The sequence below is a fragment of the Musca autumnalis genome, unplaced genomic scaffold (genome assembly GCF_047663935.1).
Source record: "Musca autumnalis isolate F117 unplaced genomic scaffold, ASM4766393v1 scaffold_1, whole genome shotgun sequence".
In the NCBI taxonomy this organism is placed as follows: domain Eukaryota; kingdom Metazoa; phylum Arthropoda; class Insecta; order Diptera; family Muscidae; genus Musca; species Musca autumnalis.
The window spans coordinates 260437911-260460012 of record NW_027411644.1 but is presented as its reverse complement, the minus strand read 5'-3'; the positions used below and the strand labels follow the sequence as shown (position 1 = coordinate 260460012).

General features: G+C 38.1%; 2 long non-coding RNA genes across 2 annotated transcripts; one reads left to right on the top strand and one right to left on the bottom strand.

Annotated features, from left to right (window-relative positions):
* Positions 1-7188: 7188 nt before the first annotated feature.
* On the bottom strand, positions 7189-7648 carry LOC141389458 (uncharacterized). Its single transcript, XR_012409052.1, has 3 exons — positions 7550-7648; positions 7434-7487; positions 7189-7355 (listed from the first exon to the last, which is right to left on the bottom strand). It is a non-coding gene; the product is annotated as an uncharacterized lncRNA (long non-coding RNA).
* A 12639-nt stretch (positions 7649-20287) lies between these two features.
* Positions 20288-20683, top strand: LOC141391228 (uncharacterized). The gene is made up of 2 exons (XR_012409595.1): positions 20288-20511; positions 20571-20683. It is a non-coding gene; the product is annotated as an uncharacterized lncRNA (long non-coding RNA).
* The last annotated feature ends 1419 nt before the right edge of the window (positions 20684-22102 follow it).

Below are 22102 nucleotides of genomic sequence, written 5' to 3'. Positions count from 1 at the left end.
TCTCAGGTCGGCATTCTGACAGGTTTGAATATTTTTCCATTTCGTATTACATATACCAGGGGACCAAACTGGAGCCGCATAGCTTACCACAGACCGACCTATCGCGTTATATGTGGTTAACAAGGTTTCTTTATCTGCAACCCAAGTGCTGCCGGCTAGGGACTTGAAGACCTTGTTCCTGCTTTTCAATTTGTCGCAGATAGCTGTGGCGTGAGCGCACGACTTGAAAGTAGTATCGAAAGTGACCCCTAAAATTTTGTGGCTATTTGTGGTCGGAATTCTGCCACTGTCGACCACGATATTCAATTCTCTTCCAAACTGCGCTGTCCATGTGGTGAACGTGGAAAAAGGTGGTGGGATCGGTCTCTCACAGATGTCATCAGGGAAGGTACCTGACGCCAGGATCGTGCAATCATCCGGATACGTTACGATCTCGATGCCGTCTGGACAGGGCGGAATACAGGAGACGTAGAGGTTAAACAGTTCCGGAAATATCACCCCATCTTGGGAACTCCCTGTTTCACTCTACGGGGTTTGGACTTCTTGTTCCTGAATTCCACGTACGACTAGCGTCCACACGTTTCAACCTTGACCGGAGAGTTGTCTGCTCAATGTTCTCAAACAGCGTGGAGTGCCTGACTGTATCAAAGGCTTTTGATAAGTCAAGCGCCACCATCACTGTTCTATCACGCGGCGGTCTCTGGTTGAGTCCTTGACAAATATATGTGGAGATTGCGTGCAGCGCTGTTGTCGTCCTGTGCTGCTTATGGAATTCATGCTGATGATCGGCAACGCCAATCCCACGGCGGAGGGTTCTTCGATACTGGATTAAACTGGAACCAAACAACACGCGGTCGGAAGGCCAGCGGCTGTCACCTGTTGTATTTGTATCGCTTTTCTGTGTTGGGAGCAACATATCCCGGAATGCCTGCTCTGGATTCTTTTGATCCGTGCCAGGATGGAGGAAACCCAGGACCAATATATTTGTGCTCGGCTTGTCACATCCGCATCTTCAACAAAATCAAAACATCAGTGAGATGCAATAGATGTTGGTAGTGAGGGGGATTTCAACAGGGGCTATGCATGCTGCGTAATCACAGCCCCCAGTGATTCGTCGTCGTCAGATTACCCCACTCCCCGCAATCCCCCCAACAGCAGCCGCACACGCAGTACTCAACACCAGCCATTGTTGTTTCAATCCCTGAAAATTCATCCTTTTGCAATTTAATTGCAACGGACTCCGAGGTAAGATCGAAGAAATAGTGAATTTCTGAGTCGGAAGAATTTCATGGTCGCGGCGCTGCAGGAAACCAAACTCAACAAGAACTGAAGCCATGTTGTCCGATGCTGAAGCACATTAGACAACAGACGCTAACTAACTTGCCTGCGCCTATAATCTATAGCTTTGTTCCTTTACTTTTTATACCCTCCACCATAGGATGGGGGTATATTAAGTTTGTCACTACGTTTGTAACTACTCGAAATAATCATTGTAGACCCCACAGACTATATATATATTCTTGATCAGCGTGCAATTCTACATCGATATATTCCTACCAAAGTTGGTTTATATAGGTCCACGTTTTGGTATAGCCCCCATATAACGCCCCATATAAAGTACGCGTCATTTTAATATATTTTGAATGTATTAGTCCCATTTGACAACAGAATCTGTTGTAACTTTGCATTTTGTGTTTCCAGAGGCTAAGAAATATTTCTACCATAAAATGTTTATATAGGTCCACGTTTTGATATAGCCCCCATATGACGATATCTCCCGATTTTCGGTATTTTGAAGGGTTTGGCCTCATTATCACACCGAGATGGCTGCAATTTGGTATTTAGTCTTCGTTGGGGGTATAGAACTTTCCCCCAGAAATTTGTAGGTATAGCTCCACGCCATCATATAGCCCCCATAGAACGGTACCTTCCGATTTTCGGTATTTTGAAGGTTGTAGCCACATTAATCCACCGAAATGGCTGAAATTTGTGGTAGAGGGTATAAAAAATTCTACCCGACCGAACTTAACGCTTTTCCTACTTGTTTAATGGTAAAAGTTGTACAAGAGAAAACTGTCAAAATTGCTCTCACATGAACAGTTTTACCAAAAAAGTAAAGGAACGAAAATGATAGCAATGCAAAAAGAAACATAAAAATTCAATTTTCTTCTTTTATTTCACAGTTTTTAATTTTGTTTTGTCAGCGTTCACCGTCTTCTTCTGTTTTTTTTAATTTTTTCTTCATTGTCAAATAATTGTCAAACAATTATCGAAAAACCAGTTCTACCATTTTTTACTTGATGAAATTTGTCTGGTAGCCTGTGGTAGAAGAGAAGGCATTTTTGCTCTTTCTCCTCTCTCACTCTCTTAAAAATTCCTTCCAATTGTACTACTTTTTGGGGTTAAGGAGCTCTTTGCAGGAAACAAATAGTAAAAATGGTAACCTCAGGTAAGTAAAGGAACACATCTTATATATATATTAGCACCTTCTAGGTCCCAGACATGTGGAAAATGGAAAAATAGGGGAAACCAGGCAAACCTGCCCACATGGGCAATTCACTCTTCTATCGCCAGCCGTGAAGATTCTCGAGTCTATTATTCTACCGCACGGATTCAGATCTGGAAGGAGCTCTACGACAAGGATAACACAAGGACTGAATAGCCAGAGACCACATAAAAGAACGATACTAGTGGCTCTGGTCCTGTCAAAAGCCTTTGACACTGTTAACCATGCCACTCTCCTGAAAGGCGTGATGGAAACATCACTGCATAACTACATCCCTGAAGGGATAAGGGAGACTTCTCTCATATCAATGAGTGCACCCCGATTCATATTAGCTCAATGATATGGGACCTACTGTTTATCGCCGTGTCCTACATGGCTGAAATACTCAGGAAATGTCGCCAACATTGCTGAGGGGTATTTTGCCACCGCCGAAAATTGTTTGATGTTGCCTGGCCGGGGAATCGAACCCACGACCTTCAGCGATCAAGGCGGGCGTGCATACAATTGCACCACGGTGGCACCTATAACGTCCACCTAATATCGTACGCTGATGACTGCACGGTAGTGCCCACTGGCAGGAACATTCAAGACATAGAGGCACATATAAATAGTCACCTCCCAACTCTCAAAGATTTCTTCGAATACCATAATCTGCAGCTATCTGCACCCCAAGTCGTCAGCCACCATCTTGACATCATGGACAAAAACGGTCAACGTAAAATTAGATATCCATATCCGCAGACTGGTCATCCCAACAATCAAGAACCCCAAGATATTCGGCGTAACTTTTGACTATATGTACCTCTTTTGTAAACATGCTGAGATCATGGCTGGGAATATGGGAAAAAGAACAAAATCTTTAAAGCACTTTCAGGTGGCACATGGGGGAAAGACAAAGAGACCATTCTGACCAACTACAAAGCCATAGGTCGTCCCCTCTTGGACTATGCAGCTCCTATATGGTCACCAGGGATCAGTGATAGGCAATGGAGAAACCACATGATGCCACTTCAAAGCCCCCGAAGACCACCTATATTATGAAACTATGCTTCTCCCGGTGAAACCACAGTGCACCCTTTTACAAAGACAACACACAATAATATGCAATAAACTGGTCCACCTAATCCATGAGTGCTGCACCGGACCCCCCTCCGAAAGACTCGTGCCAATTAGACAAGATTTTTGTAAGGAGCTTCCAAACATTCCTCCAAAACCCCATAATTCATCAATTGATGGCATCCAAAGCGCCTTCGAACAGGCACACACAATGGTTGTTGAGCACCACATCTCGTCATACTCAAGCTGTGTTGTGCTCGGTGGAAGACTCCAGCCCATAAGAGGGGATAAGAGTGTCCTACCTAGGGAGATCAGATTAATAATATCTCAACTTCGCTCTGACATCTCTAGGTACATTAACAGTTACCCCTCCCTCCTGACTCCTAAGATAGCAGACACATGCCCAAAATATGGCCAATCTCCGCACATCACACGGCACCTCTTCGAAATGCAAATTTATTGATGAGAATATAAAGTAAACATTTCAATTTGAAGGATTATGGTATTGATTTGGATATGTGTATTTTTGTCCTTATTTTACTTAAATTAATAACTTGTATTCTGGTCCAAAATTTTAATATTTAAAGTAATTTATTGTTCTAAAATAAATTCATAAGGTTGCTTTGGATGTAATAAACATAGATTTAATTTTGTTTGGGAGTAAATAGTGATCATATGGTGTTTGCAGCCACCCAAGTCTGTGGAACTTAGCAAATCGATTTTGTGAACCAAATTTTAAAATTAGTGGAGTGGGGAAAAATTGTATAAAAGTGTATATCGATATTATTTGCTGTTTGAGTTGTGAAAAGTGAGTACTACGAACGTATAAAGATTCCAGCTGCAGAGGTTTGCAGACGAACATGTTATTTCTCTTTTTCAGCGACCACCTCACTCAGGGGTTACCCCCTTTTTTAGCAAAGCCTTTTGCGGTGTTGGCTATAGCGCGAAAACGAATGAACCGATAATCATATATGTTTGTGGACTTATAAGGTACCTAATAATCTTGCTTCAAAAATAGATACTTTTACAATTATCAATTTTTTAAAAAATGGTGAACAGCGGAATTCAAAATTCGATTTTTTACAAAAAAAAAAAAAAAAAGAAAATGGACCATTTTTGACCATTAATTGGTCAAAAAATATTTTTAAAGGAAACTTCTCATATATAGACAAGATTTTGATGTATTAAATAAGCTCACAAAAAGTATGATGTCTAAACACCAAATTTCAGTCATTTCGGGTGGATATTGAGGCCACAACATTTAAAATACTGAAAATTAGAAGGCAAGGTTCTATGGGGGCTATATGAAGACGAGGACCTATACGACAGATTTCTGGTGGAACGTTATAAGCCCCACACGAAGACTTAATACCAATTTTCAGCCATTTCAGTGTGATATCAGACTAAAACCTCCAAAATACCGAAAATCAGGAGGTACCGTCCTATGGGGGCTATATGAAGGCGTGGACCTATGCAGACAAATTTTAAGGTGAAAGTATTATACCCCCAACGAAGACTAAATACCAAATTTCAGCAATTTCTGTGTAATAATGACGCTAAAATCTTCAAAATATCGATAATCGGGAGGTACCATTCTATGGGGCCTATATCAAAACGTGGCCCTACACCCATAATTCTCTGTTGGAATGTTTTATACCTCTGCCGAAGACTAACCACCAAATTTGAGTAATTTCGGTTGGTCATTGTGCCTAAAACTTTCAAAATACCGAAAATCGGGAGGTACGGTTCTATGGGGGCTATATCAAAACCTGGAGCGATCATCCTAATTTTTTGTCCTGTAAATTGTAAGTCAATAATAGGTACGTGTACCGAAACTGATGCACCTACAATAACTTCTGCTATTTTTGGCCGCAGTTAATATTAAGTCGCGACATTTCTTTTTCTACCGATTCTTTTTCTACCGATGCAATCTTTACCTGTAGGGGTTACAACAACAACTGCAGCTTACAGCGTTGTGATGATTATAACGTACTGAAGAAGGATCGCACCAAAAGTGGTGGTGGGGGATTACCTTTCCTATTTCACCAGTCTGCTCATTACAGACCTAACTCTCTTAAGCCTGTCTCTATGACCCGTACATGGAACGTATGGGGTTAGCAGTCAGGTGTAGAACTGCAGAATATTAGTGCAACACGATTTAACAAATATTCAAACCCGTCAGAATGCCTCCCTGAGAACTGCGACTGTGTTAAAGCGTTCAAAAACCATGTTTTGGAGGTGTCTCAATCGGAGTGGAAAAAGTGATTCAACAATTGGTTTTAGCGCATGAAAAAGTGTGGAGACTACTTAAGAAAAAAATGGTAAATATTCGCGTTTACATTGTTATGCCAAAACGTTATCGTGCATTTCTCGTACAAGGCTTGAAAAAACCCCACCTAAGTGGCAATATATGAGGATTATGGATTCCGTTCGTGATAACTATGTAGATTGGATCCGTTACTGAAACAATTAGGAGCACTGTTTATGTTTTCTACCCCACAAATGTCTACAAATTTATCATGGAAACTTTCAAATATTTTTTATTACCTAAAATATTCTGCCATTTAGGTCCATCACTGTGGTTGTTGTATTTTTATTGTATTTAGCCGGCGAAAAGCGGACTGATTCGTTTCTACTTTTAGTAATTTCTCTCAGTGCAGTGCCATTATTAAACACACTGGAAAGCAGATACAATTTTTCGACAATGCACACAATTCAGAGTAGCACTTCGTGATGGTTGTTGAAACCACGTTCGAATCATGCCACTCAACAACATCTTTTTAACTACCTAAGTATTTTGGCAATTTCTGGTTACCGTTCATTTCCATCGACGACATCTTTATAGACGATTTTTTCGTAAGAGCAGTAACAGTCACGAGACATACTCTTATTGTGATAACACACACACACAAACACGCACAATACACATTTTACCTCATTTCCTTCCTGTACAACATTCCGGTAATACTTTTCAGCTACAGCCTTACTCATACGACTGTAATTTGTCTGACTTTCTGTGTAGAAGCAAAAGGTTTCTTTACTTCACACAGCAACTTAAGAAGTCGTAGAAGTCCTTAAGGATATTTACAAGTGTTTTGAGATAAATTCAACAACTTCATGCTAGGATGTTAGGTAAATGAAGAAATTCAGTATTTACTTATGTTGTGCATATTTTAATTGTTACTTGAGCTGCTGCTACTTTTGTTTGGTTTGTTTTTCCTGTTTCCCTTAAGTTTCACAGGAAAATCGTCTTAATTTTTCTTGTTGGAAGACTCTATCCTTATGGAAAGAGTGCTCTGTTTAAAATTCAAGTTTATTTGTTTGTCAACATTCAGAACATATGTTCTTCATTGTTGCTCACACAGTTCTGCATAGACTTTTGTTGGTTATTCTCAAAAAGAGAAAAAGTATTTTCATTTAAATTGAGTTTCTTTCAAACTCGTTTTTCTTCAAGTTTTCCTGCTGAGGTGTACGAAAAATTTTCATTGGAATGTGACTTTTTTATTGCCTAGCATCAACTGTGTATGTGTGTGCGAGCCTTTGTCTGAGTTGAAGTTTGATTACTGACTGATGGTGAAGATTTTTAATTAAATTTGTAATAAAACATATGTAACTCTACATTCACATTTGTTGTGGGGGTTTTCACTGCAATGAAGTTATATTTAATCCAATTGTATTATTTCATTGTTTGTTTGTTTACATTAGTGTAATGGATAAGTCTAGTGATGATCTTGAACTTACAAATTGTAAATTTGGAGGTAGAGAATAATTTTGAAAGTGTTTGTTACATTACCTATGGAATAAAGGATATGTGTGTGGAAGAAGTTATAAGTTAGGATTTTTAAGGATTTCCTGTAAATTATATACATACTTTTTCACATTGCTCCCTCTATTTTCTATCTGCTTGCCTTTTATTAATAAGGAACTGTAAAAAAAGATATGTGAAATACTGTCTTTTGGTATTATGAAACAAGTAGAAATACTCACTTCGATACAAACTTTCAAGTTTGTCAAATATCATAACGACAACAATACCCATAACCGTTTGTAAGAAACTCATATTTATAACTAATAACTGAACATTGCTGAAAGATCGAAAACTGATCGCAAAACTAAAAAAAAAAAATTAATGCATGGACGGATCTTGAAACAAAACTCAAGTATTTAATAGCGATAACTTATTTGAGGATCTAGTTATGAGATATCACGACGTAAACACCATATCATTGCATTTTGGAAAAAAAATAATAACAAATGTTATTGTGTTCAATTCTAAAATCGGTGTTCCCTGAACCGAACCTTCATAAAGTTTTGTACACTTTTTACATTCATTTAGGGGTTTAACCCCACGTAGACAAAAACGGACAATTTTTATACTCTCAGCCTTAAGGCTAAAAATGTGCCTCATCGAAATAATGGTTTTAGACCCTAAGTATGTTTGTACGATATCTGTTTAAGACAATTTTGAGTAAATCTAGCAATGTCCGTCCGTCTGTCTGTCTGCCGGTCTGTCTGGCTGGTGCGCACGATAACTCTCGAACGGATCAATCGATTCGGTTCAAATTTTGGGTATCGAAATATTTTGTCTAGATTCGATTTAAGTTCGAAGATGGGCCATATAGGTCCACTCCTTCAGGTACCTCCCCCACAAATGTTCAAAAATTGTCGCAAAACTTGTGCGCACGGTAACTTTTGTAGGGAATAACCGATTTGGTCCATACTTTGCACATTGTTGGAGAACAAATCGACATTACTTTCATTTAATTTATTATTTGTTTATTTTCCCATATAAAAATACTTCTTTTATAATTTTCCCTTAAATTATAATGTTCCCCACATATGTATTATATTTCTATAACTGGCATCCCTAATTCCTTGTTATGTCTAATATTTTAATATTTTGCCCATTCCCTTTTTATACCCTCAGCCTTTAGGCAAAGGAGGGTATACGAGCCCTAACCACTATTAATTCGTACACAGAGCATATTTCAACAATGTGTTATTAAAGTATGTATATAAGGGCGACCCGTAAAAAACAAAATACTTTTATTTTGGAGCTCCTACCACCTAAATTTGTTTCGATTTGATCCAAAAACCTTATATGTGAAATTTTACGGGAATTGGTTAACGTTAACCCGTATCTACTGAGCGAACTTTGTTTCCATAGTAATTTGTATGGGGTCATTTTCACGAAAATTCTCTAAAGGCCGTAATTATGGTCTAATCGATGAAAAAACTTTAGCAGTTCATTATTGTGGCTAAAAAATGACCTCTACAAAAATTTATGACGATCGGTTAACGATAACCCGTGCTCTCTGGCCGCTCTTTATTTTTCATAGAACTTTGTATTGGGACCAAAAACGAATTTTCCGAAATCGCTCTACAGGCCACAATTATTTTCCAATCGATGGAAAAAAGTTTACCAGTTAATTATTGTGGCTGAAAAATGAATCCTACAAAAATTTATGAAAATCTATTGTCTTTAGACATATATTTGATGTTAATTAAGTTTCATGTTAAACAGTGAAAAAATATCTGATGTACGAATTAATAGTGGTTAGGGCTCGTATACACTTTGATACGATGAAAATGTGCCTCATCGAAATAATGGTTTTAGACCCCAAGTATGTTTGGACGAAATGTGTTTCAGACAATTTGGAGTCGATCTAGCCATGTCCGTCCGTCTGTCTGTCCGTCTGTCTGTCTGTCCTGCTGGCTGGAGCGCACGATAACTCTCGAACGGATGAACCGATTCGATTCAAATTTTGGCTTTCGTAATATTTTGGTCAAACTTAGTTTAAGTTCGAAGATGAGCTACATCGGTCCACTCCTTCCGGTACCTCCCCCACAAAATTTCGAAAATGTTCGGAAAGTTTGTGGGCACGATAACTCTTGAAGGGAGTGACCAATTTGGTCCATACTTTGTATAGCGTAAACTTTCTACCAGAGTACTATGAGGTTCCAATATGGTCTCAATAGGTCCACTCCTTCGGGTACCTCCCACACAAAATTTCGGAAAAATCCAGTTTAGGGCCATCTCTCGAATCGCTTTGATTTTTGTTTTAGCAACTTGTATTCACTGCCCTCAATACGACGTTACAAGTTTCATCAGGGGCAATTCCATACTTCCTGAGAAAATAGCATGAAAGTTGCAAAAACCCCTATGACACCATGTGAGGTGGTTGGAGCGCAAGATAACTCTCGAACGGATCTGCCGATTCGGTCCACAATATGGCCTTAGTAAAATTTTGTCCAAACATAGTTTAAGTTTGAAGATAAGCCATATCGGTCCACTCCTTCAGGTACCTCCCCCACAAAAGTTCAAAAATTTTCGGAAAATTTGTTCGTACGGTAACTCTTGAAGGTAGTGGCCGAATTGGTCTATACTTTACACATCCTAATATATCTACTAGATATAGATCAGGTTCAAATATGGACTATATTTGTCCACTCCATCCGGTACCTCCCACACAAAATTTCGGATAAGTTCACTTTAAGACCTGATATCGAATCACTTTGATTTTTGTTGAAGCAACTTGCATTCGCTGCCTCATTTACGATGGTAAAAGTAGTTTTAGGGGCAAGTCCTAAGAGTGTAAAAACCCCCTATGGCACCATATGTTGTGGCTGGAGATCCACTTCCATAACGGTCAATGTCGATCCATTCCTTTTAGTATCTCCTCCGCAAAACTTTTGATCTTTAATCCTAATCAATATTTTTGTCTGTTCAAACGCCCAATATTTTTAAAACCCCCTAAATACATACGTATTTTGGGAAAAATGGTTTCAATATACACAGGCTGAGGGTATATCTCTGTCGGCAAAGCCGACTGATACTTTTTTACTTGTTAATCGTGTCCGTCGATTTCAAGGCCATCAGATGTGCGTAAGTACCAACAGTGCACTGTGGTCGAACTTGTATGGGAAGAGCGGCCAAAAATACTTCCTGAGCAGATAACAATACGAAAATGTCAGTAAAGGCTAGTTCAGCAACACAAATAAAAAGAAGCAAAAAAAATTCAATATAGGTCCAATTGTAGGTATAGCCCCCATAGAACGGTACCCCCTGATTTCAGGCATTTTCGGGGTCTTGACCACATCTTTCAGTGAAATTGGCTAAAATTTGGCTATCGGTATTCCATAGCGTTAGAAAACCTTCTAGCAAAATTTTTTTGAACTGGGTCCACGTTTTGATAGGGTCCCCATGTAATTGTACCGCCCGATTTTCGGAATTTTGAGGGTTTCATATAAGTTATTAAATCGAAATGGCCGAAATGCCATTTAATCTTTCGTGGATGTAGGCCACCCCCAGAAAATTGTCGATTAATGTAGGTCCACCCTTTGATTTTGTCCCCATAAATAGGTACCGCCCAACATTCGGTATTTTTAGGGTTCTAGCCGTAATAATCAATCAAAATAGCTGAATTTTTCAAATTCAAATTTTACATTGATGACCACATTTTAACGTATCCTTCATATAACTGAACCTCAAAATGCCTCTTCTTTATATTTTAAAAGCTGAAATGTATCACCTGCACATTTGAAAAAATTACAAAAACACCCTGAAATGTACCCTTAGTATTTTGGGAACCAGTTCCAAAGATGCGGAAAGATGCAGCTGAAAGTTTGAAAAATATAATCCTGATCTTTAAAAAAAAATTTCGTTAGGGGGAAAGGGGGGAACATAATTAAAACTTTACATGAAATTGAATTATATTGAAGAAATGACATTACAATAGTCCGTTAGTCAACACACGTATTCAATAATGAATCCCAAAAATTAACAAACACAAAACTGCATAAAAATTAAGTTAATACATTGTTTTTCAATATTCGATTTAAGTTTGGTCAATATAGAGTTCATTTAGTTTGATATTGATATTTTACTTTCACCTAACTTTTGCACTGAATTCACCTAGAAATCCAACCTGCTAAATTTTCTCTTTTTTGGTGCCATTCTCAAAGAGTACAGTAAGAAGTAATCCATAACAAATTTATTTTAGAGAAATTTAACATGTTAGTAGTAGATACGAACACATTTGGTACCAAAAATTAGACTTTCATTTTTTAATTTTGGCCAATGGCAGCGACCACTGTGCAGTGGTTGGACTTTGATCTGTGTTACTGACTCTGTTGCGTAGTGTTGTTGTTGTTGATGCGTTTTCTAATGCATGTATGCACATCAACCAACGAATCAGCGGTCAGTGGTAGCTACGCCAGCAGAGACAGTAAGAGAACAATTCTGCTTTTACGTATGTACATACATATGTAAACAAATATGTATGGATATGATGCCAAATAACTTTTTCTTGTTGATCGCTTTTATTAGTTACGTTTCATACTCTGCCTTGCTGCAATAAACTCGATCGTCAACTAAACCAACCAATTTTCTGCCTTCCTGCAATCAAATCGATCAACGTAAAGTTTTACTGCCGCGCTGCATAGAACCCAAATTTAATCCGAAAGTTTTAAAAAACCCCTATGGCACCATGTCATAGGGGTTTTTTAAAACTTTCGGATTAAATTTGGGACTATTTTCTCAGGAAGATTGGTCTTGCCATTTATAAAACGTGCACCGTCGTAATGGGGGCAGCGAATACAAGTTGTTACAACAAAAATCAAAACGATTCTAGAGCAGGTCATAAACTGAATTTTCCCGAAATTTCGGAGTGGACCGATAGAATCCATATTTTGTGGCGGAGGTATCTGAAGGAGTAGTGGTTGGAGAACTCTAGAACGGATCAGCCGAATCGGTCTAAAATTTGGCGTTGATAATATTTTCTTCATTTTCACTTCTTCAGGTACCTCACTCACAAAAGTTTTAAAATGTTCGGGAAAATTGTAACCGATACTTTTCGTATCGTAATATCTCTACGGGACATATGTAGATCAGGTTCCAATATGAACTATATATGTCCACCGCTTCGAGCACTTCCCACACAAGATTTGTGAAGAGTGCAGTTTAAGGCCTGCTCTCAAATCGTTTTGCTTCTTCTTCGAATCCCTTTGTTTTTTTTCTAACAACTTTCCCCATTACGACGGTACATGTTTTTTCAGGGGCAAAGGATACTTCTTGGCATAATGGCGCAAAAGCCCCAAAAAGGCGTAAAGGCACTAACTAAACTGGGTAGTACTAAAGATAACCTTCCAATTGAGAAACGGATTTGGTCCAAACGTTGTACATCGTATTATATAGACCTCAGAAGTATTGTGTGTTACTTCTTTTCTGAGGGTATATCTCTGTCTGCCAAGCCGACTGATACTTTTTTCTTGTTGTTATGCATTTTTTCACACATCAACCACAGTAACTTAGTCATTTCATAAGCGACTTGTATGACTTGTTTGAAAGGTAACATTCGACCACTTTAATGAAAGAAAAAATAATAGAAGTCCGTGGTAAAATCAAAAAGTTATGCCTGTTTAAAGTTGAAAATTAAAGAAATGCATTTTTCTCTAAAGTTACCACTTGACGAAGTGATCTGGAAAAAAACATAGGTATATTCGTCACCAACGAAACCGATTCGGTGCATGAGAACCCCGCATTTTTGACGTGTAGCACAGTGTTATGTACTTCTGTTTCATTATGACTATTTTATAAATCGTCACTAAAGTATCCTTAGTAGTTTTATTTACTAGTTTATTTTAGAACTCTTACACAATTCACATATTTGATGTTTTATTTTCTTTTTATCATTTTGTTTATCTATTTTGAATGGACTACAAAGGTACATATTTATCTTAAACATCTTATTCTTTTTCAATCTGCTGTAATAATTTATTTTTTACTAATATATTCCAGTGTTCATATTTCATATCTTATTATTTACGACATAGGCCGCCATGTATGCATGGGAACTGTAAGATATTGGCAATTTAGGTTGATTAACTACAACGTCTTCAAACTTAGTCCTGTACGATCGGCTTGACTGGATCCGTACATTAGGACAAGAACTGCAAAACCTGTTACTGCTGTTAAAAAATTCATATTGATTTGTTTCTGTTGCCTAGATATTACAGAATGATTTGCTTTTTGCGTTAGCACAGTATTTACATACATGTTTGTCGACTAAGTAATTATTCAGAGACTAACAGAAAAAACTTAAATAAAACATTCGCTCCTATTTTAATATTAATTTTCTTGTTATTCATGAGTGTGACTGGTGATGATTTATTTACTTTAAATGTTATTACACCCTCCACCATAGTATGGAGGGTATATTAAGTTTGTTTTTCTGTATGTAACGCACTGAAATCATCACTGGTCCATCACAGAACATTTGTTCCATAAGCCGAACTAAGAAAAGATCTCCAATTCTCTCTGATTGCTGCTTCGCTTTCTGGAATAGCGGGTTTATCATCGCTCATTCTTATTATATGGCCTAGCCAACGCAATCGTTGCATCTCGATACTTATCTATACGGATGTCGTTGTATAGCAAATACAGCTCGTGGTTCATACGACGTCGATATTCACCGTCAACGCAGATCGGTTCGTAGATCTTTCCAAGAATTTTCTCTCAAACACGCCAAGCACTGCCTTATTTGCTTGCGCAAGTACCCAGGCTTCGGAACCATATATCAGCACGGGTAGTATCAGTGTTTTGTAAAGCGTTATTTTTGTTTGACGAGTTGTGGTTTTGTTTTTAAAGTCCTTACTTAAGCCAAAGTAGCATCTGTTGGCCAATACAATTCTTCTTTTTATTTTACAACTGATGTCGTTTGTTGTGTTTACGGCGGTGCCGAGGCCAACGCAATCGTTGCATCTCGATACTTATCTATACGGATGTCGTTGTATAGCAGATACAGCTCGTGGTTCATACGACGTTGATATTCACCGTCAACGCAGATCGGTTCGTAGATCTTTCAAGAATTTTTCTCTCAAACACGCCAAGCACTGCCTTATCTGCTTGCGCAAGTACCCAGGCTTCGGAACCATACATCAGCACGGTAGTATCATTGTTTTGTAAAGCCTTATTTTTGTTTGACGAGTTGTGATTTTGTTTTTAAAGTGCTTACCAGAGATCATCAATGAGTTACTTGCCCCCGTAAGCCAATTGAGCACGCACAAGTTTTTTGGGCCTTTTGCTATTTTAACGCATGTGTTTTCTCGCACTCGGTATTTTTTCCACCACCACCAAAAATACTTGCGACGCATCAAGACCGTTGCTTGTGCGTAATAAGTAAAACAAGTATTCATCATATTTTGCACTGTTACAAAACTCGCAATCGTAGATAGTTTGCCAAGTGACTTCCCAGCCAACAATTTTTTCCGAGGGCTCTGATTTCCGATTTTTTTCCGAAATTTTCTGAAGATTTTTTATATATTTGTCGATTTCTCTAATATTTTTCTAGAAATTGTACCGATTTTCTAAAACTTTTTTTTAAGAATCTCTGCACATTTTCTGAAGAACCATAAGAATCTCGTTCCGAATTCGTTCCGATTTCTAATCGATTTTCTAAGGGATATTTTTGTTCGATTGTTGTCGAAAAACAAAGTGTTTTTTTATAAAATTCGCATATACAGTTTTTGAATTGTTTTAATATAAATGCAACATATAATAATTCAAGCTAGTGTTGATAGCTTTAACATACTCGTGCACATTCTTCTACTATTAATCACAATATGATAACAACAGGGTAAATCATTAGGACGTTTGAAATTAGAATCATCCATAAATAGCGCATTAAAAGAGAATTGTTTCTGAGTTGGGGATTTGTTCTGTGTTGTGTGTCAATATCAAAGGCGTCAGCGGCCAAGAATTTCATCAGATTTTTTCCAGAAAATCTAATCTTTTCTTCGAATTTTTCCAGAATTTCTTTCCGAATTCGGACCGATTTTCTTCAAAAAATCTAAATTTTCCACCGAATTTTCCAGAATTTTTTTCCGAATTCGGACCGAATTCGTTGCGAAACTCTAATATTTTGTTAGAATTTTCTTAGAAAATTCTTTCCGATTTCGGTGGACACGTCCATACAACTTTTGTACCGAATTCGGAAAGAATTCGGCATCAGAATCGGCAACTTGTGCAGAGATTCTGACCGAATTCGCAAAGAATTCGGAAAAAAATGTTAGCTGGGTTATCAAGTGGAAGCACACACACAACACTACAAAAAATAAACAATTGTAATTTTATTTGTTGTTGTTTCGTTTGTGTATGCTTTTCTTTATTTGCTTGAAATGTTAGTGCTGTTTTACATTTAAGCGATTTGTCTTACGATTTTGTGTCTCCTCTTTGCTCATCTTCGTAAATTTCACACACAGGGTTGCATTTTTTTGTAACATGGTACCAAGTGTACATTTTGTTAAAAATACTTAATGTAAAAAGAAGGTATTTTATAAAAATATGTTATACAAATTTTAAAATGCTTATAACAAATAATCATTTTATGCTTTAAATGATTTTTTATGCACAAAATTCATTGCAAAACTAAATTTTGTTTCAATTTCTCTTACTATGTTTTGCAACTCTGCCTAACAAGAATAACCACCACAAAGAGGAGACCAAAAATCGTAAGAGAAATCGCTTAAATGTAAAACAGCACTTATGTGTGTTTTTGCATGTTCTTTTAACGTTTGAAAATCAGTGATCTTAGCTCTCATTCTCTCGGAGAGCACGAGACAATCGGCTGAATTACAAGGGTTGAAAACAATACTTGATGTGCAATGAGCAAAAAAGTAGGACAGAAATTGTTATTGCGTATTTAAAACTACTTGGCAAAGCATACGCAAGTGTCAAAAAATATCCATTTTTAAACAACTTATTTTTTGAGTGGCTAGCCACACTCGTACATATTTTGAGAATGGCAAGCAACACTTGCATTTATTTTTTAGAGTAGCAAGCCGCACATACGCTTGTTTTTCAGCATGTGGCTTATGAGTGTCAAAATCAGCTACTTGCGCTCTTCTCTGGTGCTTACTTAAGCCAAAGTAGCATATGTTGGCCAATACAATTCTTCTTTTTGTTTCACAACTGATGTCGTTTGGTGTGTTTACGGCGGTGCCGAGGTATACGAAGTCATTTACTACCTCAAAATTATAGGAACCAACTTCAACAGTTGGTCCGATCTCAATGGATGCATTGCGTGTCGACACCATCAACTTGGTCTTCTCGCCGTTTACCGCCAGACCCACTTTAGCAGATTCTACTTCGACCTTCATAAAGGTATCAGTTACTTCTTTCACTGATCGTCATATGATGTCTATATCATCAGCAATGATGTCTATATCATCAACATGTTGCTATTGGTGTAGATTGTGCCACTTCTTTTGACGTTTGCCTCTCGTATAACCTTTTCTAGCAGGATGTTGAAAATGTTACACGAAAGGCTGTCTCCTTGCCTGAAACCTCTTTTGGTACAAAACTTTCCTATTTTAACTGAAGATCTTGTGTCAGTTAGAGCCATTTTACAAAGCCGAATGAGCTTTGCGGGGATACCAAATTCAGACATGGCTTGGATTATTTTTAACGTAGCGGGCTGTCGAAGGCTGCTTTATAATTGGCAAAACGGTGGTAGGTGTAGATCTGCATCTCTTGGGTCTTCTCCAGGATTTGCCGCAGGGTAAATATTTGGTCAATGGTGGACTTGCCAGGTCTAAAGCCGCATTGGTATGGTCCAATTATTTCGTTCACAATGGGCTTTAGTCGTTCGCACAATATCCCTGACACTATCTTGTAGGCGATAGGGAGAAGACTTATGTCCCTATAGTTGGAGCATATCCTTTCTTATGGACGGGACACCGGATGCTCAGGTTCCAATCGTCGGGTACGTGTTCTTCCTGCCAGGCCATCAGCTCCTGCTGCCTTATTAGTCTTCAGCCGGTTTATTGCTGTCTTTACCTCATCTTGGCCGGGTGGTATACATTCAATACCACCTTCTGGGATTGGATCTGTGGTATCTTCGTCGACTTCGCTACTATTGGATACCAACAGTTTGGAAAAATTCTCTTTCCATATCCTTAGCACACTATCTTTATTAATTACCAGATTACCTTGCTGGTCTCTACAGGAGGATGTGCCAGTTCCAAAGCCATCAGTTTGATGTTTCACTCTTTGGTAGCACTTTCGGAGTTCATTCTGGGTCCTGCACATCTCGATTTTTTCACACTCCCGCTTTTCTATTTATCTCTTTTTCCTGCGCAAAAGAGGTTTCTCATCTCTCCTTTTCTCCCAATACCACTCTCGTGCGCTACGTGTTGCTACTGATTGTAGAGTAGCCCTATATGCGGCATTTTTCCCTTCGGTAGCATCACGACACTCCTGGCCATATCATGGATCCCTTGGTGGAGGTCTCTAGTATCCAAGTGTGGAGTTTGCGGCTGTTTGCATGGAGTGAGCAATATTTTGCCATTGTGCTGATATGTTAGCGGGACGAGGAGTGCTTTCATTAAGCAATTGTCTTCCATCTATCACAAAATGATCAATTTCATTATTTGTTATTTGATCTGCATACAGCCAGGTGCATTATGAAAAGACGGCGGAATTTTATGCAACCCCTATTTTTGGTCCGATTCATGTCAAATTTTGGGACTGGGCATATTTTTGGCTTCTGATTAAATTGCAATCGAAACATATGACATATGCAAAATTATGCAAAATGCATAACTTTTTGCATATGCCAAATTTTTGCATTTTACATATTTTCTTATGCAACAAATATTTCAATAATAGATACAAAAATGTTTGTATGTACAATTTTTGTTTTTTCAGACAAGTCAATAAAATAGAGAAATGTATAACCACAGCCTAAACCTTCAACATACCGAAAATCGGGAGGTATCGTTATATGGGGGTTATATGAAGGTCTGAACCTAAACCGAAAAATTTAAGGTCGAAAGTTGTTTACCTCCAAGGAAGACTTAATACCAAATTTCAGCCATTTTGGCGGGATATTGAGGCCACAACCTTCAAAATACCGGAAATCGGGAGGTACCGTACTATGGAAGCTATATCAAGGCGTGGACCTATACCAAAAAAGCAGGTGGAAAGTTTTGTAACCCTAAGGAAGACTTAATACCAAATTTCACCCATTTCGGAGGGATATTGAGGCCACAACCTTCTAAGTACCCGAAATCCGGGGGTACCGTTCTATGGGGGCTATATGAAGACGTGGACCTATAATTACAAACTTCAGGTGGACAGTTTTATATTCCCAACGAAGACTTTATACAAAATGTCAGCCATTTAAGTGTGATGTTGAGGACACAACCTTCAAAATATCGGAAATCGGGAGGTACCGTTCTATGGTTGCTATACGAAGACGTGGACCCATGCGGACAAATTTCGGGTTTAAAGTTTCATACCCCTAACGGAGACTTAATACCACATTTAAGCAATTTCGGGGGGATTTTTAGATCACAAATCCATGTATATATTTTTGCATATGGTTTTGCATATGCTCATTTTATGCAAATATGTAAAAATATGTCAAAATATGCACGATATGCAAAATATCCAAAAATGTCTGGGCCTAATTCGTTTTATTTTGTGATAAAACGAGTTTCTGTCTAATAAGATTTTATCTATGACCATCCTAACCATATATGCATTTGCATAGGTTTCCGCTGTCTAATTAAGAATATCGATTCAGCTGCAAAGTCTATCAGCCTCATACCATTGTCAGATGTTTCACTTTGGAGACTGAATTTCCCGACTGTTGAGCCAAAGATATTCTGCTCTCCAATTTTGGCATTAAAATCGCCGAGAATAATTTTAATGTCATGGGCAGGGCAACGGTCATATGTTTCTTCTAAGCGCTCGTTAAATATATCTTGGGTCTGCACGTCCTTTTTTCAGTGGGAGCATGAGCGCAAATAAAGCTGATGTTGAAGAATTTTGCTTTTATCCGTATTGCAGCGAGTCTTTCATTCATTGGGGTGAAGCTGGAGAACAGATGTTTTAACCTCCGACCAACTACAAATCCACAACCAAACTCATGCTTTGTGCCATTGCAGCTATACTACAGTGCGTCAACTTTAGGTTGCTGTGACACCTTTCCCAATCCATCGTATTCATCGTATTCTGTATGGCAGTTATGTCGGCCTTGTAATTTTCAAGTACATCTGCCAATGCGTAAACTGCATCTTCTCTATAAAAATTGCGAATATTCCAGGTGCAGATTCGCAGATCATGGTCCTTAAAATGTTTTCGGGGTTCGTCAACTTTATAGGGGTTTGTTTTTCTTTTCTTTCGTTTTTTCATAGTAGGCTGCTTTTTTTCTAGAGGAGGGTTACTAACCCAACGCCTAAACCCAACATTTAACGTTTTAATGGGTGCACGTGGCAGATGTTAGCTCGCTACCTTTAACGGGTGACACCACGGAGAGGTCAGTGCCCACTTTAGATGAAAGAGGGACCAGGATAAATCCTGGGCTTTGCCATGCTAAAGCCGGTCAGGACCGTTCCTTGGTATCTTTCATCCCCTACGTCATCCACCGTGCTTCAGGCTAACCAACTAAAAAACCGGTAGAAGAATAATAATATAGCTGTAATGCATATTTTTGTCGACTACGAAGAGATGCGTCTTTTTTGTATACTAGGCTAACAAAGAGGAAAATATTTTTTGGATCGATTCGTCATAGTAGTTTATGTCATACTTAATATGTATCTCATAAAGACTGTATCTGGCATTTTAAATATATTATATTTCTATTGTATTTACTTGCGAATGTACGTGACTATTAAAACGCTAAATTTCAATTAACGAATTATTTCTTTGCATATGAATAGCTACAATATCTTAAATTAGTTCTGTTTTTATAGACCCTATTGTCAATAATGATATAAATGCAATGGCTTCAAGTGAGAATTATTAATCAGAGTAACACTTACACGTCAAATAACAGGTTGTAAAAGAGTTAGACAAAAAAGAAAACAGTATGAAATTCTTAACAATGGTTATGGGATTTGCCGTTCTGGCTCTTATGTACGGTTCAAGCGCAGCTGACATATCAGTAAGTCTTTAAAACAAAATGGCAAAATTAGATGAAAATATTAATCATTGCATTTTAAGTTTCCAATGAATCCAGGACTTAATGGACGAAAGTAAAGAAACTGCAACTTATATTTGGATATACTGGATCTGGATAGTTTAAATAATAAATTATTTGAATCTTTTAAACATTATTGATCACTGTCTTTTTGTGTATTGGTCAATCTTCTTCTGTATCTAATCTGAAAAACATTGACACCCATGGAGCAAAACTAAATCTAAAATTTGTTTATTGGAAATAATATTCGCAAATAAATAACATCAGAAAGTATGGACTTGCATCCAACATACATATGTCCTCAAACTGCGCTTTTGGGAAAATTTTTAAAATTTTGTTTAGAAATTACACAAAAGGGGTGTGCAAAGTTTTGACCAAATCGGTTACTCATTGTGGTCCATCTTTCAACCTGACATAAGTTTGAATATTGGCTGATCCGTTCGAGAGCTATTGTTAGCACCAACCAGCCAAAAAGAGAAACGTAATCCAAAAACCAATATTTCACTTATACATACATATTTTTGATCGTTAGCCGAAATCTGAGGGTATAATATCATAATTTAATCATATCATTGAGGCTTTAAATGTGGCAAATCGACCAGACCAGAATGAACTAAATCTCCATATTACATCAAATGCCAGAGAAGACTTACTCTTACATATCTTGAATATGAGACTGCTTTTTATACCCTCAGCCTTTAGGCTAGAAAGGGTGTATATACACTTTGATACGACCAAGAATGTGCCACAGCGAAATAACGGCTTCAGACCCCAAGTATGTTTGGACGAAATTCGTTTCAGACAATTTGGAGTCGATTTAGCCATGTCCGTCCGTCTGTCTATCTGTTCGTCTGTGTGGCTGGCTGGTGCGCACGATAACTCTCGAACGGATCAACCGACTCGAACCAAATTTTGGGTATCGTAATATTTTGTCCAAACTTATCAGTCCACTCCTTCGGGTATCTACCCCACAAAAGTGTCAACGATAACGAACGAAGGGAGCAATCGATTTGGTCCAAACTTTACACATCGTATTACTCCTTCCAGATATAGATCGGGTTAGAATATGAACTATATCGGGCCACTCCTTCGGGTATCTCCCACACAAAATTCGTATAAAGTGATGATTAAGAGCTGCTCTCGGATCGTTTGGAAATTTTTTTTCAGTAGGTTGTCTTTGCGGCTCCCTTTATGACGGTACAATTTTTATACCCTACACCACTATGTGGGGAGGGTATTATAAGTTGGTTTTGGCCAAAAAGTTTGTAACGCATCGAAATAATGGTCGTAGACCCATACTTATATATACCAAAATGAATGTCTCGACGAGCTGAGTCGATCTGCCTATGTGTGTCCGTCCGTCTGTCCATCTAAACCTTGTAATCACGCTACAGGTCGCAATTTTGATCGGATCGTCGCGAAATTTTGGATGTTGATGGGGGTCCGGGAAGGAGGGGACGGGAAGAAGCCTATTAATTTTGGTGATGGTCGGATAATATTTAGGGGTCGGAAAGGGCAAAAAACTTAGGTGGATAAAAAGACAACGTTTTTTTCC